General features: G+C 39.2%; 1 protein-coding gene across 1 annotated transcript in view; it reads left to right on the top strand.

The window, feature by feature from the left end:
- Positions 1 to 23510, top strand: part of LOC113029246 (cadherin-7) — a 116181-nt gene that overhangs the window by 6521 nt on the left and 86150 nt on the right. The window lies entirely within an intron of this gene.

Below are 23510 nucleotides of genomic sequence, written 5' to 3'. Positions count from 1 at the left end.
GCATTTCCTTAGGTAAAGACCAATAGTGGTAAAAACATAGGCCGCTTAACTGAGTAATATAGCATTAAAATACGCCTTTATAAGAAATTTTCCAGCGTTCACATTTTAAGTGCGAGACAAAACAACGCAGTGTACTTAATTATGTACAATTACAATGCAGGAAGTTATTTAGAGAACTTTAAAATTTAGTTTGTAGTTCATTCATCTTTAAACGGTGTGGAACTAGCCAGTAAAGGCTTCTAAAGGCACTCTGAGGACATGTTTATATGTGTAATCTCACACCTGTAGTTTTTGCTTAGACACAAGTAATTGTACTTCAATTACTGACATATCCATTAGTAAAAGCTTGATCTTTCAACTGTAATACTTTAAATTAGTTTAATACATTGCAGCATTACTGTGAATATTGAACAGGCTAATCCCTTCGAAAGGGGATGTTTAAAAAGACTTACCAAAGTATCTATGCAAGGCCTTTTCTAACTTGGCAGGGAATAGAAAGATTATCTATAAAGCACATTTTATACACAGAGGCAATTTTGAGTTTTTGACATGCATTGCTCTGAAAGAAATTCAGTGCAAAAAAAGTACAATATCCCCTGTGAGTGCAGTAGATAATAAGTAGAAGAATTTGTTTGAAAAAGAGATGTAAGTAGCATAAAATTGACTTATTTTTGTTGAATGGAATCACTATAGCTGAAAATGAATCATTCAAAGAGGTGCAGTCAGTGAAAAAGTAACATTCAAATCAACTTTAAGGGAAAGCCCCTCATAATGTATTTTATTAAGAATTTTTCATCGAGGTGTAAAGAAGTAAATATACTGTATACTCTATAGGTAAAAGTACCTGACATCTGTAGTGTAATACATTAATGAGTATCCACAGGTATTTTTAATCCAATACTAATGCTGGAGTAGCCTTCTGCAGAACCATTAGTTTGCAGTGTGCAGAAGCATTGCTCCCCAGCTTTCAGCGCTACAGGATAAATGGACAGCTCCTGTTGGAAAATGGCTCTAGCGTGTGCAGTGCAAGCCAGATGGGTCTTGGATTGGTCTCCAGATCCCTGTTATCTTGGAGAATTTTCTGGTCTTATTATTAAATTAGTTTTCATCTTTCCGCTCGTCTGTAGGATAATCATTCTCATCTGCATGTATTTGCTAGTTCTGCTCTCACAAGCCCATTTCCTCGCTGTCTCTGAACTGGATTAGCGTCTCCAGCTGGAATTAGGATACATTTGACTGTCCTATTGTTCTCCTCTGTATTATTTTTTTTTTGCCAGAAGGCTGCTAGAGCAAAGCATCTAAATCAAAATGAGCTTATTTGTGACATTGCTGGAGTTCAGCTAAAGGTCATTTCTTGTCCGCGGTCATCTTAAATGCAGTTTTGTCTGATCTGTGTGTCCCCAGATATCTGTTACATCTGACTACTGAGGAGAGCGTTTTTGCTTGTGAACATCTGTGCCGTGTCCTTGTCCTGCGTTGCCCATTTGAAAGTTAAAAAAGAGAGGTCAGCGGCGCAGTCAGGAATTTCTAGTGCCTGTTTTCTTTTACACATTCTTGTGTCTGATTGCTTTTCTTGTTAGTAAATCCCAAAGGACATGAACAGACTGATTACTTATTCATAGATGTGTTGAGATCCGCTTATTCACATGGAATATACACAAACTCATTTGCAAGTAAGCTCCTGACTAAGAGGTCCTTTTATTTTTCCATTCAAACACTGATTCATCCTTTATGGCTTTTTTTTTCTTTTCATTTTGTAGTTTTGTAGTAATTCATCTACCAATCCGGTGTAAAGACAACATAGCAGCAGGCATGTAAAAATCAGACTGGTTACATCTTTGCATCTGACCTCATGCCCGAGCCCAAACCCTTTGAGAAATATCAAAAATCTGATTCATTGACTCCCTGCGGGCAGAGCAGGCTGCCTGGGAGCTTGAGAAGCTGTCACATTATTTGTTCCCTGAGATCATAGTTGTCACGTAGTGTGTGTTTGTTTGATGTCGCAAGGGCACACTGCTGCTGTAAAAAAGCGTGGGTGGGACACCCTGACCTTGTGACTCAGTGTGAGTGACATGGAAGGTCCTGCCATGTCACGAAAATGACCTTACTGGAAATGAATTCTTCATAAATAAAAAAAGAATAAAGTTACAGCGCTAACACACACAGCCCTAAAATTCCCGGCAGGTTATAAGCAACAACACCAGAGTGGCACAACCAGTAATTGCTTTTGTCAGAAGTATCCGGATATCTAATATGACGAACAATAGGAATCCATGTCCAAACAATGATCCAGTCACAGCACAATTTGGCCATTTGTTTGGCTGGAAGCAAAGGCAAAAATGATATAGTCAGTAGGAAATAGGAAGTTATCACTTTGGCCTGGCTGCTCCCCGTATCTGCAGTCTGCTTGGCTTTAATGCATTCTGTCAGATTCTGAATTTCACAACCAAATGTCTCATTATGCCTTGGCACTCAGCCTCGGGTAAGTGTACTGGCCTGGAATCAGCGGCAGTCAAATCAAGCCAGTGGAAATATACATTAAAGAACCTCAAACTACACAGCCTCCACCGCAAATTGTCAACACACTTATTTAAACAAGTGAAAACGCTGGAACAAGTCATCCACTTAACAAACGCTTACTGGTAAACATGATGTGATGCGCATTTCCTGCGGGGTGTTCATGTGGCTAAATATTTGCCTGTGTTGAAACAGCACTGTGTGGCATCTGCTGAATAAGCGGTGTTAGGAGGTGTGAAATTTTTTTAGATCTTTGTTTTTGTTAATGCATCAACATCACTCGCCTCGCAATTCGGAACACTTTTTCCATGTTCAATAACTTTTCTAAATCCACTCCCACATGCTATTTTTCATGGATCTGTTTGTGTTTGAGGAGCGAGAGAAATTTGCAGCCTTTGAGGCAGAGTGCTGCTTCACATCACAGGAGGTACAAGCGCACAGAAGCAGCCCTTGTGCTGAACCGCACTTATTTATAGAGATGTCTTCAAAATTAGCCATCTAACTAACCATCCGAGTAATGGATGGACCAATTTCACCTTATAATTCAAGCGGCAGTTGGGCAGCAGTAGCCGGGGCTCTTCGGCTACACTCAAAAGCATTTCTTTCAACACAAATAAAAGAACCCTTACGAAGAGCAAAAGACTAGAAGCCGTCTCTTGATGGAAACATCTCTGGCGCTGAGCTATCAAATGTACAAAGGTGCCGGAAATTCAACAAAAGAAACAGAATTTTCCGTTTTTTTGTGCAACAAGCGTTTGTTGTGCTTTTTATTTTTGCAACTTCCACTAGATATTTTTTCATGTGCGTGCATTATGAGTTATTTGTGACCCGACATCGAGAACTCGGTGTTCGGAATGACAGTAATTCAGCTTAATAATCAAACAATATGCATCGTGGGCAGCAGGGACAGTCCCACAGATAATTACACCAGAGTGAACATAATGTGTTACTACTCAAGCCACTTCATTAGCATTCTTTGGAGTGTTCACTGTCAAATGGGTTAGAATCATAGCGCACAGGCAACTTGCAAAGGTCAGCCTCACTAGCGTCTACTCACACTTGCTGGTGCCACAAACACCGCACAGCTGGGGAGTGGTGAGAGCAGCCTGTTGAGTCGGAGAGGAGGGTGATTCAAGCTGACACGGGGACATCATACACACAAGGGACAAGAGCTCACATAGTTGGGAGCTCGAGAGGCATCCTGGGGCCATCTGAGATAGTGGGAAAGCCGTTATTCAAGCCAGAGAATCAAAGAAGATAAAAACAGCAGTGTAAACCAGACAGTAGGGTAGTTATCAGCAGGGTAGGAGGGGAGACAGGATGGGGACATTGTTTACTCTTGGACTCTCTCACACATATAGGGCTGAAGTGAATATCAGCAGGGCAATTTTTAAAGCAAATTTGGTGAAGTTTGACTTAAAGTCTAGAAGGAGGTTGGGACAAAGTCAGGGCAAAGCCGTTTATATGAGGTTGAGGGCAAAACAGACGACAAGCTGCACATGCAAATCATCAAAGAACACAGCTAATAATTTAAAGTAAGCTAAGTTGACTTTAGTGGCTGGGGTCTGACCAAAGATCTCCTAAATAGACATGAATTTTAGCAGCAAGGTTGCAGAGTTTCATATAGTTACAGAATTTGCCAAACAAGGTAATTGACCCTTAAACCAAACACAGGCTGGCTGTGAATGGCAACAGGTTGGATGTCTGCAAACATATGATTACATGTGGACAGGGGTTCAGTTTTATGCCCTTATTTGCTTTCTGGAGAGAACTTTTTGGTTTCACTTAAATATGAAGCTGTGGCCACCAGCATGTTTGCTTTGCTTAGCATAAACACTGGGAACAGAGTGTAACAGCTAGCTTGGTAGCCAGGTAACAAATTCAATTTACCAACACCCCTAAGGCTCACTAATTAACAGCTTATATCTAGTTTGTTTAATTTGTGTAAAAACTGAACTGTATAAACGACAGTTAGACTGAGGGTGATGTGCCAGGGTATTTCTTGGCTGTTAGCAGTTGCTTGGCAACCAAGGGAGGCTCTAGGAAGTTACCATGCCTGGCCAAGGCCTATTCTGGTGAAAAAGTGCATTCACCAAAATAGCATAGGCTACTATTCATTTGCCACGAATAACCACAAAGGTTCCAAATCAGAGACAGACAATGACGTGTCGGTTTTGGAGTAATACAATAATGCTGTAGAAATGAGTTTCTGTAAAGCTGAAGTTACGCCACTTTGCATGTCTTTGCATCCATTTTTGTTTGGGAGGAGGGGTGGGAAGGATTAGGATCTTGTTTCAACAAGCTGAAGTAGTACAAGTAGGTTCTGCACTACACTATGAGAGGTAGTCTAGTTCATTTATTTATTTAACTTTTGTCGATTCTGACCTGAAAACAAGTCAGATCAAGCTTTAAAATTAGGGAAATTAACTAAGATGTCATTAAGTTTGCACACACACTTGTGGACAGGTTTATTTGACTTACTTTAGCTGGTTACACCTCCAATCAGGTGCAATTTAGAGAATTGTTAATTCTGTGGTGTCCAACAAACTATAATAAATGAATTAAACTGTTTAAAGCAATAAAATTGATTAACTGTAATCACACAACAGATTAGGCTTCATTTAAATTTGATCTTTGATATTTGACTTCATGCAAATATAGACAATCTCTGCACAAAGGCGGTTTTAATGCATAACATAATGGAAGAGCCAGGGCATTTTTAAAAAGGTGGCCAGCCCCATACCATTACTTACAGTACACTGCAGTAGCCTTAAAAGTGATGTCTTGCTCTTTTTATTTATTTATTTATTTATTTATTTATTTATTTATTTATTTATCTATCTATGTATTTATTATTTTGCTATAAGGTAGATCCTGCCAATCTATCATTTTTTAGGTACCTACTCTTATTAACATATTGACATATACTATTAGCATAATTTCCTCTGGGATTAATAAATTATTCTGATTCTGATTTTGATAATTGCTTATGGAGGTATGACAGCAATTTGCACCATGTACATTGCGAAGTACACCATGAGGATTCTTTTGGAGGTTGTTAAAGTTGTTTTTTATCGAGCTGTTTATAAAGCTTACAGGATAATTGAGTTTAACCCTTGTGTGGTGTTCATATTTTTGTTACTCAGCCAGTGTTCATGGGTCTGGTGGACCCGCTAGAGTTTTGGCTTTCCAAATTAACACTATCAAACAATTTTATGTTAAATTACTCAACAGATGTTTACTTCATCCCAATTACAAGCCATATGAACAGCAAACATGGTTAATTTTTTCCCTTTACCTTTGTTAGATCACATTTATGAATCAATGTGCTTCTCGTTTTTTGGTTTTTTTTATAAAATGTTATAAAAAAATAAATCAGTTATAATCAAGTGGAGTGAATGGAAAGACACAACACATTTACACGTGAAGCAATATGTTTCACAACTAAATGGGATCAGCTGCTCATCAATGGTGACATTAGGCCCAGGTTTGTAAGACAGGGGGAGGTGGTGCACACACTTATCCCACACTGTCCTGATGGCAGCTAGCTTATCTCTCTGCCGTCGAGCTGGTCTGTCGTCTTGGTTATCAAAACGGATAATCCTGGAAATTTTGTGGAAGTTTTCCAGAGACACTGATGCACGGAAAGGTTCTTGCCGGTTTCTGCATCCCACAGGGATTCCTGCAAGGATAAGAAGCCCAAAGTAGGTCTTTGGGGTTCTTAGATCTCCTTCCACCTCTCTCCAAAAACACACCTTCCTTCTAGATTACTGGAATCTAGAATAATTTTCTGGATGGAATCTGGGATGAAAGCTAAAATGAAGACTTGATGTCCTGCACATGAGTAACTGTCAGCCGTGTTGGCCCTGGCTTATCACAGTAACAGCTCTGCAGGGTGGCTCATTTCTTGGGCAAGAAGACCATTCAGTTTCACCAGTTATTGACATCCATTTTTCTTCACTTGCTGTCTGGTGGGCTTGTTCTGGTCCTGGAGCTGGCTGCAGATGGGGTACTCGTCTTCGTTTTGTTACTAAATGATGCTCAACCTCATCCTCTTCTTCAAAATCACTGTAAGACTCTGAATTTTCAGAAATGTGAAATATTCTGAAACCTCTTTGTCAACATCATCATCCGAAGCCCCTCTCTCTTCCAAAATCAATTGGATGGCCCTCGCAGCAGATAATCTTTTGCCATCTTGATCAGTTGTGATAAAGAACCACACTGGCAAAGTCTTATTTATAGTATTATGCCCCTAATTTGCAGGAGAGACAGGGAATGATAAAATAAAATTTGGATCCCTCAAGAAAGAGGGTAAAATGTGTGGGAATGTAAGAGCAGACGGTGTTGATAGTTGAATTTTTAACAATGTTGCAACTTTGTGCGGAGCAGGAGGGGAAGAAAACACTATCAGCAGCACCAGAAAGGAGAAAAACAGAGTATGGGAACACAGGACCTACACTTTCAACACTTTTATTAGACCTGGGTCCAGTGGACCCGAACACCTTGTATGTAATGTAAATGCGTGGGGGGAGGTACAGTATGAGGTCATTGAAAATTAGTTCGGATTTATGTTCTTCACAGAAAATAAGCCAAAGCCAATGAATTTCAGGTTGAAAAAATAATTAATTGTTTAATTTTTCTTTTGAGAAAAACTGAAAACGGGTCTCACAGACCCGAACACCATACAAGGGTTAAACAGGTGGGTGCGCTGTCTCTGAGGGAAAACCACAGTGAAAGGGTTCTATGAATATTTGTGCAGCCTATGATGGGCTTCACAGCTTGTTGTTTGGTGCGGTCAGAGTTTTGCGGTGTGGCCACCTCTACAGTTCACTTAGACTATTAGAATATATTTTAGTTCTAACCTGCAGGACAAATGTTACGATTTGTTTTGAAGCACACAATTTGGATCTGAGGATATTTAAAATAACATCTGATGTGAAGCCCTGAATGATCAATAGTGAGTTTTTTCCTCTTTGTGCATCTTGGCTGTTAATTTATGTTTTGAACATGCTTATTTTTCAGAGGGAGAACTCCAGAAATTGCTGGGCATGGAGACTGGTTTGATAACATTTTCTGAAGTCGGGATTAGAGTTTAACAAGATGCAAATGTTTTTGTTCCTGCTGAGACTGTGAAAGCTGTTGCAATCTGTCCATTTGACTTCAGCTTTTGAAACTGGTGCTTTTCACATACAGTGCATCAAATGAACCACAGGATTTAAAACATGGTATATTTTATTCATATTTATAAAAAAAAGGGAGAGAGAAAGAAAATCAAGATGTTAAAATGTTGTTGGCTTTATTCAGAGTTTACTTGAACATTTACACAAGCTGTTTGTATTAGATGTTTGCCTTTTAGGTGTTGCATTTAAAGCCTTGATTTACTCATTCTCCTCTCGTCTCATCCTTCAGCAGTATTTTTCAGTTTGATGGTGGGTAAAAAAAGACGTATGTGATTTCCACATTAGGATACGTTGTGTAAGAAAAACTGACTTTGTCACTGCTGGTTATGTTTTAACCCAGTTAAATATTAGGGGATATTGTAGGCGGAGGGAAGTTGTTGTGTATTTTCTTTCTGTATCTTTTTATGTGCATTTTTTTTTATCTGAATACGGTCTAGCTGAAGTTTCCTGAAGTGCTGATGTATTGAATTTTCGACATCCCCAACAGGTTTGATCTTGAATAATTCAAGAGAGGTCCTCAGCCTGCGCTCAGAGTATAGATGTATTATGAATAACTACAAAAGTTACGTTTTTAGTTCTCTCTATTTTTCCTCTACAAAGTGGATAACAAGTGGCCTGGAGACTTTTGCAATTGGTAGAATAGGGTTATCAAGAATTCTTCTCTACTTCAGTGACTAACGCAAGCATAACCTTCATACAGGCAGTTCATGTATTACAAAAAAGTTGGTTAACTTATGGTGTCTTCTTCCTTATAAAAGAGCTTGAGGAGTCTTAAGTATGCATGGGAAGATAATTCACCCGCCCTGAAATATATAGATATACTGTCTTTATTCAGTTGGAAAGTGAGGCAGTCAGTAGGTGGACATGTTAGTCAGCTATGCACAGAGCCTACTTGACTATTCTCCTCATAATGTAATGAAACTGTGCATCATTTTTATTTATTTTTTATTGACTGATCCGTAGCTTTTGATACTGTGTAAAATAAAAGCATTTTTTTCTCCTTTGTATCTGGAGTTAGTCTGAAGGGCTACTAGGCAGAATCCATGAGGTCTTACAAATGTTTCCTTAAACTGAGATTGTACATCGATATTGAGTTTTCCCATCTTTATCATATCTTCTGTACTCCAGATACCTTCAGAGAATTGTTCATTGTGTCAAGTGTATTTTGAGATGAGTTCATTATGTATTAGCCAGTGTTGCTTGGGGGGGGTTAAGTCTATCAAAACTCCATTCAATTTGATTGAAAAAAATAAAAACACAAAAGCTCTATGCTAATCTGATTGTTCCCCACTTCCAGAAGAAGTCTAATTTCAGAAACAACATATCTGAGTCAAAAAAACAGGTTTCTTATTTCGGGTTAATAATAATAATAATAATAATGGATTGGATTTATATAGCGCTTTTCAAGGCACCCAAAGCGCTTTACAATGCCACTATTCATTCACTCTCACATTCACACACTGGTGGAGGCAGCTACAGTTGTAGCCACAGCTGCCCTGGGGCAGACTGACAGAAGGGAGGCTGCCATATCGCGCCATCGGCCCCTCTGGCCAACACCAGTAGGCGGTAGGGTAAAGGGTCTTGCCCAAGGACACAACAACCAGGACAGAGAGCCTGGGAATCGAACCGGCGACCTTCCGATTACAGATGCGCTTCCCAACCCCACGGTCGCCCCCGGGTTAAGGGAGGAAGAATAATTAAGTTAACACTGCAAGATTTCGAAAGATGAAAGCCAATTACATGTACAGTGGAACCTTATCTGGGTGAGTGAGAGTTGCTGCATGTAACGTCATGTTTGAAAGTACCACCTAAGGAGTACTACAAGGGGTACTTGTACCTCGGGGGGTACATAAAGTTCAGTATTAGCTTAGCTCAACAGAAAGTCTTGGCTGAAATCATTGTTGTCTCCTACTGATAATGATAGCCTGATAGAACAATGACACTACCAGACAGAGTAGAATAAAGAGTTTGTATTGAGAGAGTTCTCCCTCCACTGTAAAACAACTCAGCTGTTAACAACATGTTTAAGCTCCAAATGTCAGTTGTAAAATGATTCTGGCAGTCTCGTCCAAGCATCTGTCTTACTTGTGAAACATCTTTCTTTACAGCATGTTGCTCAATGTTTATCATTGGCATTATTTTAGCCTAGAGTTTGCTTTGATGTGGCTGTTAGACAGGTGGCTACATTGTAAGCTGGCTACTAGGATTCGTCTCCAGTAATTAAAGCTTTTATTGCGTTTTTGTCATATACCTTCCTTTTTGGATTTTCTATGAATTTATTTAACAAAGAATTATAGGTTGCAGTACATTTTTTGCACTTGAAAGTATTGTATTTACATAATACTTTACACTAATTAACAGGTAGCTAAATCTGTTTGCTAAATTACTCTGCTAAAACTATTATTAATATTGCTTATTACTTTATTGTTTCCACCTAGTTACCCCACTATTACCACGTTATTAATAAACTATAATAGAATGTGCCACGACGAATAAATATTTAGGCAACTTGTTTGTTTATGCAGATTAACCCCTGTTACAGCTGTTGCAGCTAACGTGTTTCTAAAGGTGCAACTCTAGCTTTGGTGCACTGAATTATATCGTACTTCTTCATCCAAGCCACCAATGAGATGGGCAGATTTTATACATTGCTCTGGGAACATCGACTGTTGAAGAATAAACTCAAACCTGTCAATATACATTTGCATTACTGTATAATGAGAAATCTGTCATTTCTCACTATACAACTTCAACAACTGTGAATTAATCATACTTTGTACGTGACAACCTAGCTTACTTTTCCTCTCCTCTAAACATATTGATAATTGCCCCCCAAAAATACTAAAATTGAGACTTTATGACCCAGGGGTTAATGTCACATTAGCTAAATCCATATTTTAGACTATACGGTTAACACTAGAGCTAATGTAAAAATGTTACTTTTACAAATCACACCAACCACATTAAGCATTGCTATGTACAGTAGCAGATTATGAGAGCCAATTTAAATTTGAGTATCACAAAACTGTGATTAATACTGAAAGTCTTCTTACATCAGGCTTCTTTCTCTTCGTAAATGGCTGAAGGGATAAAAATAAACAACTTACATTACTTTCTCACCTTAACCTGATTACTCTCAGTAATCTGCTTTTTTTTTATCTCCCTTTGTGTCTCTGTGTGTGTCCAAGTATGTGTGTTGAAACTGCAGCTATGCCAGAGTAACTTGAAGTCCTCCACCTCCTCCCATTCTCTCCACACACTCAGTTTTTTCCCTACCCTGCCCCCACACCCTCCACTAGACATTTCCCATCCAATAGATGAAGGGACCCTAATATGCTAAAACCGGGGATGCATTGGCCACCTCTCGCTGTAATTAAATTCAGTCATAATGAATCATAGCCCTTAATCCTAAAACAGGCTATATTTCCACTGGGAGGAGAAATGACCTACATGTACTGGAAAAGCTCTTGGTATAGCGTTTCTATGTCTTCCTTTCTTGGCGTCCTTTCTGAAAGCATGACAAATGCTCACAAACCTTACTTTGAACTGTGTTAAAAGTAAACGACAAGTGTTAGCATGCCTATTTCCATATCAGTGCTGTTCATTTATATACATATGGCACAGGGCATACTTAACAAAATCAGGTAGCAGCTTCAAACACCTCATAACAAGTCATGCCACACTGCAGGTTTTTCTAAAAAAAATGTAGCCAAATCTTCTTTCGTGCATTCTTTATGTTCAGCTGATGGTATGTGACTTGTGTAGCAATTTGATGTCCAACAGCCCTTTAGCTTTATATAGAAGAATTTGTGCATAGTAACATGAGGCAATTAGGGTATTGTATGAGCCAGTCATCAGACTAATGTCCATGATTCACAATGGAGCCTGTATACCTTTGCTCTAAAAGGCGTATTTCATCATTTGCAGACCGTGTTGGTTGCGGCCCAAGATACTGTCAGTACACTGTGTAAAATATGCACTTGGTAGCGGGAGACCAGAAATAGAATGCGTACTTTGTTTGCCTACAGATAAGAAAGAAATGCTGAATTTTGTTGCAATGGAGAGAAATCCATTAATTATGAATTGCATCTTTGTTTTTGTGGTTGAATCACCGTGTTGAAGTCATTAGTCGTTCTTTTTTAATTGCACATTGTCACTAATTGCATCACAGAATGTCAAATTTCACCTTTTAAATTCAGCTTTTATTTCGCCTAATAATAGGGTTGCACTATCATTCATGTTTAACTGAGAGCTGAAAAAACAGGTCGTTTTTCATCTGTACAGATTGCATGGTGTTGTTGAGGAATCATATACGAAGACTAAGGCCCAATTTACACCTGGTGTTAACATGTGGTGGATTAATGACATCCGCACGCTTGTGCATTGACACCTGGCAGGAAAATGCTTTCTCATTATCTTGATCTGTCTGCATTGTAATCAAAGATCACTTGCGAAATGAGGCAGAGTTAGCAGCAGTGCCACTTGCTGCTATAATTTATTTTGAATTCATTTTTTGTAAGGAAAGACTTGCGGTGACTAATAGGAAGGAAGCAGAAAGCAACAAGAGCTGGAATTATGTGACCTTTCAACTAGTTTCAACTTTAGTTGGTTTAAGAATGTGGTCACACTGCAATAATTGCCTTTACACCTGGGTAAAATACCATCACAGTGGAAACCATGCCACCTCCACATGTATTCTGAATTGTCCCACCTTGCATAGACACAGTTGAATGAAAAAGAGTTGTGTGCAAGTCCAAGAGAATAAAGAGTCTGTATTTAGAGATCTGTACTTAGAGTACAATGCTAATACTTTGCTGCTTTGCTGATATGAGAATCCATCAATGTTCAGCATTTTAGCATCAATTATATTTACAAAAAAAGCTAATTAGAAATAATTTGATGTCTGGGGCCTGGATCTCCTCCATGCCTGCTTCATGACCTGGGGGACGGGGCTATGGCTCGCTACATCCTCTTGCAGACCATTACATGTGGAAACCATTTGAATACAAGCGCGCTGATCCACACAGGTATGCACACGGGTGTTCACTGCTCGTTGTTACACCCCGGCCTAGGCAACCGGGGTGCAACGTAGAAAAACAAAGATAAGGAAAATAAAACCACGAAGGCTCTCCACCAAAATCCCAAAACGAAAATATCCCATGACGAAAGTATTAACAAACCCATTCACAACTATTTACAACAGACTATTTATTTACAACAAAACACCAAACTATTTACAATACGGGGGAGATCGCGACCATGACATACTGAAACACGAGGCTTAAATACATAGAAGGAGCAATCAGGGAATGGACCACAGGAGGGAAACACAGCTGGGGCAAATTAGAACTGACGAGACAGGGAAAACGTAAACTGAACACACTAAGATAACACAGACTTTCAAAGTAAAGCAGGAAATACATAACAGTCACGCAAAAACAAAACACTGACACACCGAAACGTAACATTTCCCCCTACCCAAAAATCAAACATGTAACCCCAAGTGAAAAGTTTGATTCAGACAAACGAAGGCTGAAGCGAAGGCAGACGAAGCTGATGAAGGCTGGAGCGGTCCCACTGACCCTCTAGCAGACGACGAAGGCTGGAGCGGTCCCACGGACCCTCCAGTGAAGGGAAGGCGGATGAAGGCTGGAGCGCACTGAACACACTAAGATAACACAGACTTTCAAAGTAAAGCAGGAAATACATAACAGTCACGCAAAAACAAAACACTGACACACCGAAACGTAACACTCGTAGACTTAAATTACACCTTTCTTGGCTGCTACTGCACATTGTGCGCTGTCTGTCCTGCGTGCTGCACAACAACATTGAATATTTAGTATTTACTGCTGTTTACACTTAGCTAGATTAATGCGATGGTGTTGTGTTTAGTATGTTGCTTTGGGTTTTTTTTGCTTGTTTTCTATTCTTCTTCTCTCAACAGGTGATCCAGGAGATTTTTTTTCTCCCCCCCTTTCTCACTGTCCCTCTCCCCTTCTGTTTTTCTTTTCCTTCCTCTTTCTTTCTCCCTTTCCTATCCCTCACTCATGTCTGTCCCGTCTGTAACATCTGAAAATAAAATATAATAAATAATAAAAACAAAGGTCGATCAAATGGACCAATACGGCAATGCCACGATGATCCATTTGGTAAAGTAAATCCATTGGGTATCCTTGTTGGTCTTCAGACAACAATTCTGATGGCTAAAGAACCAAATGGGACAGGCAAAAAAAAAAGAAAAAAAAAAAAAGAAATAATTTGATAATAGATTTACTTAGAATAATTTTTTTTTAAATATTTATTTTTAATTTTTAGCCTTTATTGACAGGAAAGCAAGAGTAACTGGCACACAGCCCAGGACAGTCTCAAACACAGGCCTCTGCAGTAGACCTCCGCAGTGGCATGGGTCACCTACGCCAGCGGTCCCCAACCCCCAGGCCACGGACCGGTACTGGTCCATGTCATTTGGTACCAGGCCGCAAGAGTTGAGGCTTGGGTGTGAAATTTATGGTTTTCAGGGTTTTTATCGTTAACTCGGTTTTCCTGGGTCTTTTCCCGTGTTGTAGTTGTGTCTTATTTTGAAAGAAATGTTAGCACGTTACCGTAGCGACCAGAGAGCATTAAGGGGCAGAGAGAAGGATGTTACTCTCAATGTTGTTTGCGCATTTTCAGGAGGACGCTGCTAATAAAGTTACACAATTACACAGTGAATTTGGGTTTATTATTATATTTACAAAATACCACAGTTTTTGTCTTGGTCGTATCATTTTATTTTGTTGTATTTATCCACGACACCTTAAAGCCCGGTCCAGGAAAATATTGTCTGGCATTAAACCGGTCCGTGGTCCAAAAGGTTGGGGACCGCTGACCTACACAACCAAGTGAGCTATACCGGCGCCTTATTATAAATAGGAATTTTATTGCAATCCACCTTTAACCTACTAAAAACATACCCAACATACACTAAGACAATAAGCTGTATCCTTTTTTCCCCCAAAGGTATTTAATTTAAAGGCTAATTGTAATCACCATGTTCCTTGCACTCTCCTTATCTAAGATGAAAATAAAACACAAAAACCTGCGTAGCATTTAGCACTCGGATACTTTAGTGAAGAAAATGAACGCTCGTCATTACTGACTCCACATGGCTTATTTTGGAAATTTGATAGGATCACACTTTCACAACCCACGGCTAATTTATAAAACCATAACAACAATAACAGCACTGAAAAGTGCTGGTGGCTGAATCAATTCTCTTTCAATTTCAGGGACAATGGGGATAAGTGGATCTTAGCTGGTGCAGATAATGTTTAGTCGCAGTGTTTTTTTCTTTGCATTTTTGGAAGTTTTTTAAATGCTGATACAAACCAAGGACATTGACTGTGTGTGAATTTGCTTTTAAATGACGTCTCTTGTGAGCGATCTCTTTCTTCTTTTTCCTTTTCTTCTTTTTATATAAATGTGAGTCTACGGTAAAAAAATGTACCTTTACATAAAAAAGTCAACTGCTTTTATGACTGTATCAGAACTACGCGTATTAAATGGCTTTCATTCAAAAGAACATCAGCCTTATGCTGACAATTTGCTGTGGCCTATGGACAATGAAAGGTAAAGGTGCTAGACACATTATTTCCCTTCTTTTCAGATCAAATTCCATCCCTTTCAGTTCCTTTTTGCTTCCATTTTGACACACACAGCTGAAATTCTGTTAAATTTAGCTGCTGCGGAGAAGTTTGAGGGATTTCTGTGAAGATATCCTGTTCTTGGAACCAAGCCCATTCATTTTCTATGGCGGAGATGAGTTCATAGTCTGACAGTGTTAAATTATGCTGCGGGGCTAAGGCTATGCAAAGACTATGGGGTGATTCAGAGATGGATTGGGCTATGATCTAAGGTTGTTATTGAATTTGGCTCCTGATATCCCTCAGAATGAAGAATGGAGTCAGGAGAGTGATTTGCTCCTTTTTTTTCTTGGTGCGAGACTAAATATATTCACTACTGGAGGGATTGTGTACACATCAAAAGTCTTCCTTCCCAAAGGCCCTCTCATGTTGGGGTTTAATAAGGTATTTTATTGTTTGAAGTAGTACTGCTTGTTTGAGTTGTTTATAATCCCTTTGGATCGTAGCAGCACAGTCGGTAGTGTAAAAGAGATGGCATTATTCTTGTTTTCTTTTCTTTTTCCACAGCACTGGGCTTTCGTTACATTTTATAAAGCAGGTAGGCTTTTTTTATTCTTTCTCTAAAGAACTGGGGAAAGCTGGGGTCACAGGGCACATGCTGTACTTCAATGCCAGTTGCAGATGATTGACTTTATGCCTGACTATTGCATATAGGCGCTGCAGAGAAGAGAAGGAGTCAAGGTAAAGAAGCTCACGTAACAGTAACAGTCCTTGAATGTATTATAGTGAATGCATTGTGTCTGGTCTCTCCACCTGGTTGAGGCACTGGAATCGTGCCTGTCCCATTTATGTCGTTCTAGCATTTAGCAGTCTTTTGTACTGCTGTGTATTCTCCTGCTTGTGCAAAGTTTCCACTCCTGAGCTTTGGGAAAAAAAAGCTTACCAATTTCTGTGTTTAAAAATAGCAATCTTTTAAAACAATATCAAACACAATTAGACATTGCATTATATCTGGTATTGTGAATTCTTTGATACAACTAAGCGTAAATTTTGTGACATTTTTCTGGCAAAACTATCTAGAGTTGCTAAGCCAAGCAATCTTAGTCCCAATAGAACAACAAAAATTTCATTGAGGCAGACTTACTTTCTGACTACACCTTCTCTCCTCTGGCAGCAGCTGATTATGTATTGCACGTATCAAGCACGTCATTATCAAAACTGAAGCATCCAGCGTCTTACCTGTTCCCAAGTCATATCCAGGGAGTGGAGACTGGTTTAGATTCTGTGCTTCATTACATTAAAATTTGACTTTGCCACGTGTTTCTGGTATGTCACAGGTCTATACAGGAAAAAAAATAAAATAAAAAATGCGGCAGCACGGTGGCATGGTGGTTAGCACTGTTGCCGCACAGCAAGAAGGTCCTGAGTTCAATTCCACCATCAGGCCGGGGTCTTTCTGTGTGGAGTTTGCATGTTCTCCCCGTGTTTGCGTGGGTTCCCTCCGGGTACTCTGGCTTCCTCCCACCGTCCAAAGACATGCACTTAGTGGGGATAGGTTAATTGGATAACCCAAATTGTCACTAGGTGTGAATGTGCGAATGAATGAGAGTGCGAATGGTTGTCTGTCCCTGTATGTTGGCCCTGCGACAGACTGGCGACCTGTCCAGGGTGTACCCCGCCTCTCGCCCTATGACAGCTGGGATAGGCTCCAGCGCCCCCCGCGACCCTGAAAAAGGATAAGCGGAAGCGAATGGATGGATGGCGAATGGATGAAAAAAAAATGCTCAAAAGGCCTCAAATAAATAAATAAATAAATAAAAAAAACGTGGTTTACTTGCAACTTACATGCAAATATATATGGATAACAAAGAGCTCTTCTTTCAAGGAAGATCCAATTTTCTTGCATGATTAGTTGTAAATTAGATGCTTCTTTCTGAAGCATGCAGAACAGATTCTTAATGAGTTCTTAATCACGCCAAGTTTTAAAGCAATTGATTACAAAATATTACAAAATGCTGCTAACATTTTCAACTGTCATTTAAATTTTGAAGAGGCATGCAGTGTTTAATAATACAGAGTGAGAAATCTGTTCCTTTAGGTTTAAATCATGCAGAGGACAAGCTGTAGCACATACCTAGATGAGTGAGAAGTACAACTCCATTGTGGCCATCTGACAGGAAAGAAAAATTGGCACTCTGTGTGATACAGTATACGAGCACAGTTTGACTTTAAACTCAAGCAGAGAGATGTGTCATAGATTTGAAATAGACTGAGAACATACATATATTACACTTGACTCTGTTCCTGAGCTGAAAATTGGTTCACTTTTCAGTTGACAGCAGCAGTACAATTTTCTGTGCAAAAGCTTAGAGCTGCAGCGATTAGAAAGAAAGCGAAATAATACAATATTATCTAGTTTGATTATCTATTAATCACACACACCAAAAAAAGCTCTTTCAGCCTCACAAATATATAGTTTACCAGCCGTATTTTTAGTGTTTTCCCAGTGAACAAAAACATCACCTGAAGACATTACAACAAAGAAACATTTTCATTTTTCTTTGACATTTTCAAATGAAAACAAAGTGTTTGCATATTAGCTGATTAGGTGCAGAGCTACCCAAGTTCACACTAACCTGAATTACAAATAAGAGTCATGTCTTGGAAATGAATCTGTATTAATTGCAAGAGCTTTGGCAGAAGAAAAAGGGTAGTCCTTAAACTAAAATCTGCCCCTATTCCAAAACGTACTTCACTCACGTTTATCAGTGTTGCATGTGTAGGTATGAAAGCACAATGTGATATAGTGCGTGTGTCGTAGTTATTTAAGAGACGGGAACAAGCATACACAAATATGATATAGTGCGGTCATTGCTGACTGCGAGCTGTAGGCTTTCATGATAATTAGCCGCTGACTGTAATGCAGCTACGTAAATGCGCTGTGGGATCATTTGTGTCTGGTTTATTTGCTGTAGATGATCAGATCTACTTTACATGGCATCCCATTAATTTAGGTACATTATTTAAAGTACATGATTAACATGGCGTTCAGCCTATTCAATATACACATTTAAATGATACATGTGGCGTTTGAGTAAATCATTTGGTGTTTCTAGTCTTGTTAATTTTACTTTCTGACCTGAGACAAAATAGGCTGATTTTATTAGGTGTAAATTAAATTCTTTGTCTTCACCTTCCAAATTAGCACACTGGGTTAGAAGTTTGTCTGAAACTGTTATGAGGTCGAACTTCTCTATCTAAAATCTTGACAGATATTAATACTGACAGAATTTTCAAACTACCATGTCCACCAGTGGATTTAATTTACGACAAGGAAAATCAAAATCTCGACTTTCCCCAAGACTCTTGCTCTGTCCTTTTTTGATCTCCTTTTTTGTTTGTTGGGCTCCCCATCTATACATAAAATCAGCTGCTTTCCAGCCTCAGGTATGTTGTCTGTGCATTCAGGGAAATCAATTAGTGAAGCAGACCAGAAGACAAAGTCAGCCAAAATTAAACAGAGAAAACTCTTTGTACAGTGCTCGCACTGAGGATTAATAATGGATGGTAGACATGGTTTGACCTCTGTACTGAAAAAAAATGAGCATAAGTAAATATATCTCACCCGAGTGAGTTACAAATGTGTTGCTCTTTCACCCAGAATCCTTTGTATGTCTCAGAGAGGATGAATTGACACATTTGATTGGATTTATTAAAGAAAAGCCTGTTACAGTTACTCGCGTGGCATTGAGTGCATTTTTGTGGCTGTTTAATGGATCATGTTTGGGCTGTTGTTGCAAATTCATTGCACTTATCTCAACGGGAGGAAGTTACTTTTAGCACTGGAGTTTTCCAAATTAGGAGAAGTAGTGGTGGCACGGTGGCACAATGCTTTGCACTGTTGAATTCCACCCTCTGTGTGGAGTTTGCATGTTTTCTCCTGGTACTCCAGCTGCCTTCCACAGTCCAAAGACATGCTTTAGTGGGGATTGGTTAATTGTAAACTCTAAATTGCCCTTCAGAATGGTTGTCTGTATCTCTGTTAGCCCTGTGACAGGCTGGTGACCTGACCAGGGTGTACCCTGCCTCTCACCCTAAGACAGCCGGGATAACCCCCCCGTGACCCTGATAAGCGGCAGAGAATGGATGGAAGAAAAGGTTGTGTAGATTTAAGACTTTTTCGGTCTAAAGAGCTTTGGCTCTAGGATATTATTGACAGAAAATGCCTCTGAAATCTGGCCTGTTTGTTAAGTACTGTATATTTTAGGTCTTTAATTTTGAAAACATACACTATCAATGAATTATAATACCTGGTGATACCTATTATAGTCCAATCAATACATGATTTGAAGCATGATGTTGATATTGGATTTTTTTTTCTTTAATTTTATGGTTTTATCCCACAAATACTGGCAACGAATATTTAACAAAGCCAAGTTTTATCAGCAGAAACTTCTATCCTAAGGGCGTATTCAGTTCGAATTGAATAGGAAATGCTTAGTTGAAAGAAAAATTCACATAAGACATAAGTTGGTAGGATAAAATGTGTAGTGCCTCAAGCAGCTGAAGAAGATTGAAGGGTTACATTTGATGTATATTCTTGTTAGCATGGGTAAGTTAGAGTCATCCTGTTTTGAATAAACTGATGAGATGAAAAATAGGTAATTCTTGCCAGGTCATGCACTTCTGGTTTGATTTCGAATCACAGCCCATGAAGAGTCATGACTTCCGCGCTCTCTCCCCAAACTTCTGCTGACTCCTCATCTCTTGCCCTCAGGGTCTTGTCAGCAGACGGTGGCATACACAGCAAAGATGTCACGCTCATTCTTGTGCTGTCTGGGACTCTTAAGGCAATGGCACGGCGACAGGAACAACACATTGGTTTCCCAAAAGTGGCAGCTGAGATCAAAGTTAACTTGTTCTTGAGTACCAGATTCCCAGATGTCATGTGGGCAATAGATGGAATACAAGAACTGATAGTACAACATTTACACAAAGAGGAGGCACATCTACTGCACGGATGTCCAAGGTGTCTGTACTGTGAAGCGTTTCTTTCAAATGTAGTTTTCAGGTTCAACTCCATTTTACTCATTCAGACCACATGAGATAATTTGAATAAATCTATGTAATCCCTGTAATCTCCTAGTCTCAGCTGGTTTAATAGCTTACAAGGTTCAGCCTACAGAGATATTAACGAATTGTGTGTGGGGGGGATTAAAATATGGTGCATTGACTATATAACACAATATCCATTATTTTGTTTTCATGGCTCTAAATTACAGGCTTTAGCTAATCTGTTTGTTTCAGATTTTTATGCATTAGTTAGTTACAAGTTGGAATATAAGTTTCCTATAAGTAGTGACTGGAAAGTTTGGGTGAAAGCTGTATAGAAACTGGAAACTCGGTTACAACAAATCCAACGTGGCATGAATTCTGGATTAGGCCATCAGCTAAATAGTCATGGACATAAATTTCCCACAAGCACTTGTAATTGAGAACTTTCTGAAATTGTCTTAAGCCTTAAATAGCTTCCCCAGCTGATTCTAAATTTGCCGTGCTGCTAATTTGCACATGTCTAAGTAAATACTTATACAAGTGTTTGGAAGTTCAGTCCTCAGAGGGCGAGTGTTTCTTAGCTGATGTGACTGATATATTGCTCTATGAACAAGCCAGCTGTCTTATTGGCCCAGACGATGGAGAAACTTCACTGGCTCATCAGAAAACCTCTTCACGCTTTAGCTATGACTTTTACTAAAGGCCACTTTCAATAAATGTCAGGCTCCAAACATTGGTAAACAGTTTTAGCTCTGATCAAATTCCAGAGGGGTGCTATACACGGTGAGGTTGCCATGTCTGCAGGATTACAAGGGTACCACTTCGGAAATGGCACATTAAACAAATGGAGCATTTCCCACTGGTGACGGCAGTATTTATTCCCACCACTGAGGAGGCCTGCCCTTTCACTTCACGTCCTGCTCAACCAAACTTTAAACCCCTCCCCATTCCTACGCATTACTGATATGGACTTGCTTCGTTCTAGTTACAAACTGCAGATTTGTGAGTGCCTGCGAGCCTGTCTGCCTTATCCGTGATATATTTCTGTGTTGTAGTAAGACACAGGAATAGGCCACAAGTAATTCAATTCAATTAAATTTTATTTATATAGCGCCAAATCACAACATAAGTCGCCTCAAGGCGCTTCATAGATACAGAGAAAAAAACCCAACAATCATATGACCCCCTATGAGCAAGCACTTTGGCAACAGTGGGAAGGAAAAACTCCCTTTTAACAGGAAGAAACCTCCGGCAGAACCAGGCTCAGGGAGGGGCGGCCATCTGCTGCGACCGGTTGGGGTGAGAGAAGGAAGACAGGATAAAAGACATGCTGTGGAAGAGAGACAGAGGTTAATAACAGATATGATTCAATGCAGAGAGGTCTGTTAATACATAGTGAGTGAGAAAGGTGACTGGAAAGGAAAAACTCAATGCATCATGGGAATCCCCCGGCAGCCTATATCTATTGCAGCATAACTAAGGGAGGATTCAGGGTCACCTGGTCCAGCCCTAACTATATGCTTTAGCAAAAAGGAAAGTACAGTTTGACATTAAGGACATGCCAGGCCAAGGTGCTTTCAATCCACACGCTTCCTCAGACCATCATAGTTTGCCATTCAACATATCTATCGTCATACTACTTCCTCATTCAGACATACATAACCTTATTACTGATTTATTACTATCTTTCACATTTCATTGATCTTTTTTGTTTGTTTTATTTGTCTTTTTTTCTTTGTTTAAATAAATTGGTTATTAATTGGCCTTCACCTCGCGTCTTATCTTTCTGTCACAGTGTACGAGCCCGGCTGTGTGACAGCTTGCACCAAGTTATTGGTACATTTTGTCTCCATGATTTTTCCCATTTCTCACACAGGCAAGTTTTACTTAAACATTGATACAGAGAATTTGAAATTAAAAAAAAGATTGCATCAATGTTTCTCCTGCTCTTTCTTTTGATGTGTACCTGTGATCTTGCTGATGTTTTTCCCTACAGTTCTGCAAAAACCTCAAACATAACTCCCATAAAGAAAGCAATGAACATGACTGTCAGCCTAACTTCGCTTCTCAGTGATTGCCAACTTAATACGTAGTACTTAAAATTAAATCACCCATTATACAATGTTGTTATTATATCATCCATTTAAACGTTTGAGTTAAAGGATGTGGGATTTTGTCATTGCCAGTTATGCACTGATTGCTCAAAAGAAATATGAAATCCAAGTAACACTTAAGAAAAAAGTCATGCCTTTGTCACAAAGACATACAATATAAAACATTTTCTTTGTGCGCTGTAAAGTAAAATACATATTTAATTAAAAACACTTAGAAATAACCCAGCTGCTGTAAAGTCCAAACATGGTAAAAGACGCCTGATGAATTAACATTTCATAATAATATGTTGGATTATGTTATATTTTAGAGGAATACCAAAATATAATTACTTATTTAAAATTTTGTTATTTATTTATAGAGCATGAGTCTCTACATGAGATGATTTAAGAGACATGGTTTAAAATATCCTTCACAGAACTATGAAGAAAATACAGCTAGCATTATTGCTCTCATAGCTCTCATAGTATGCACCATAAGCTTTTGCTAGCTAGAAGACAGCTGAGCGCTAAAATCCGCAAATGAGCTGAAAGCAAAAGACAGGTAATTACAGAGTCTATAGGCCATACAGGCCAGGATGCCCTGAAGACACAGTTTATCAGCTAGAGGCTTACATGACTAAGTAATAGTCTATGCTTCTGGAAACTGTGTGATTTGTGGCTAATAATAAGTTAGTTAATGTCCTCCTGATCCACATCTCCAATATTTTGATTGTTCATTGTCCTTGTCGGTCATCATCATCCGCGTATTGGGGGTGACTAGCCTCTGAGAAGAGATTATTGATGTTACTGTCATCAGGCGGTCACCTCGGAGTGCTCAGAGCGATGAGTACTCTTCACTGAATTGGTTTTTAATCAAAAAATCGTGTGTTAAAAACCACTGAAGCCTGTTTGCTGTGAAGAGCCTGAGTGCATGTAAAAAACACAAAAAGCAAAATGAGCAAACAAACATAAGCAATTATGTTTCTCCAAATGTAAAAAAAAATGAATGGCATGAAAATTCTGTCGAAATAAAAAAAACA

This window comes from Astatotilapia calliptera, chromosome 9 (assembly GCF_900246225.1).
Source record: "Astatotilapia calliptera chromosome 9, fAstCal1.2, whole genome shotgun sequence".
In the NCBI taxonomy this organism is placed as follows: Eukaryota; Metazoa; Chordata; class Actinopteri; order Cichliformes; family Cichlidae; genus Astatotilapia; species Astatotilapia calliptera.
This window is presented reverse-complemented; position numbering and strand designations above follow the sequence as displayed.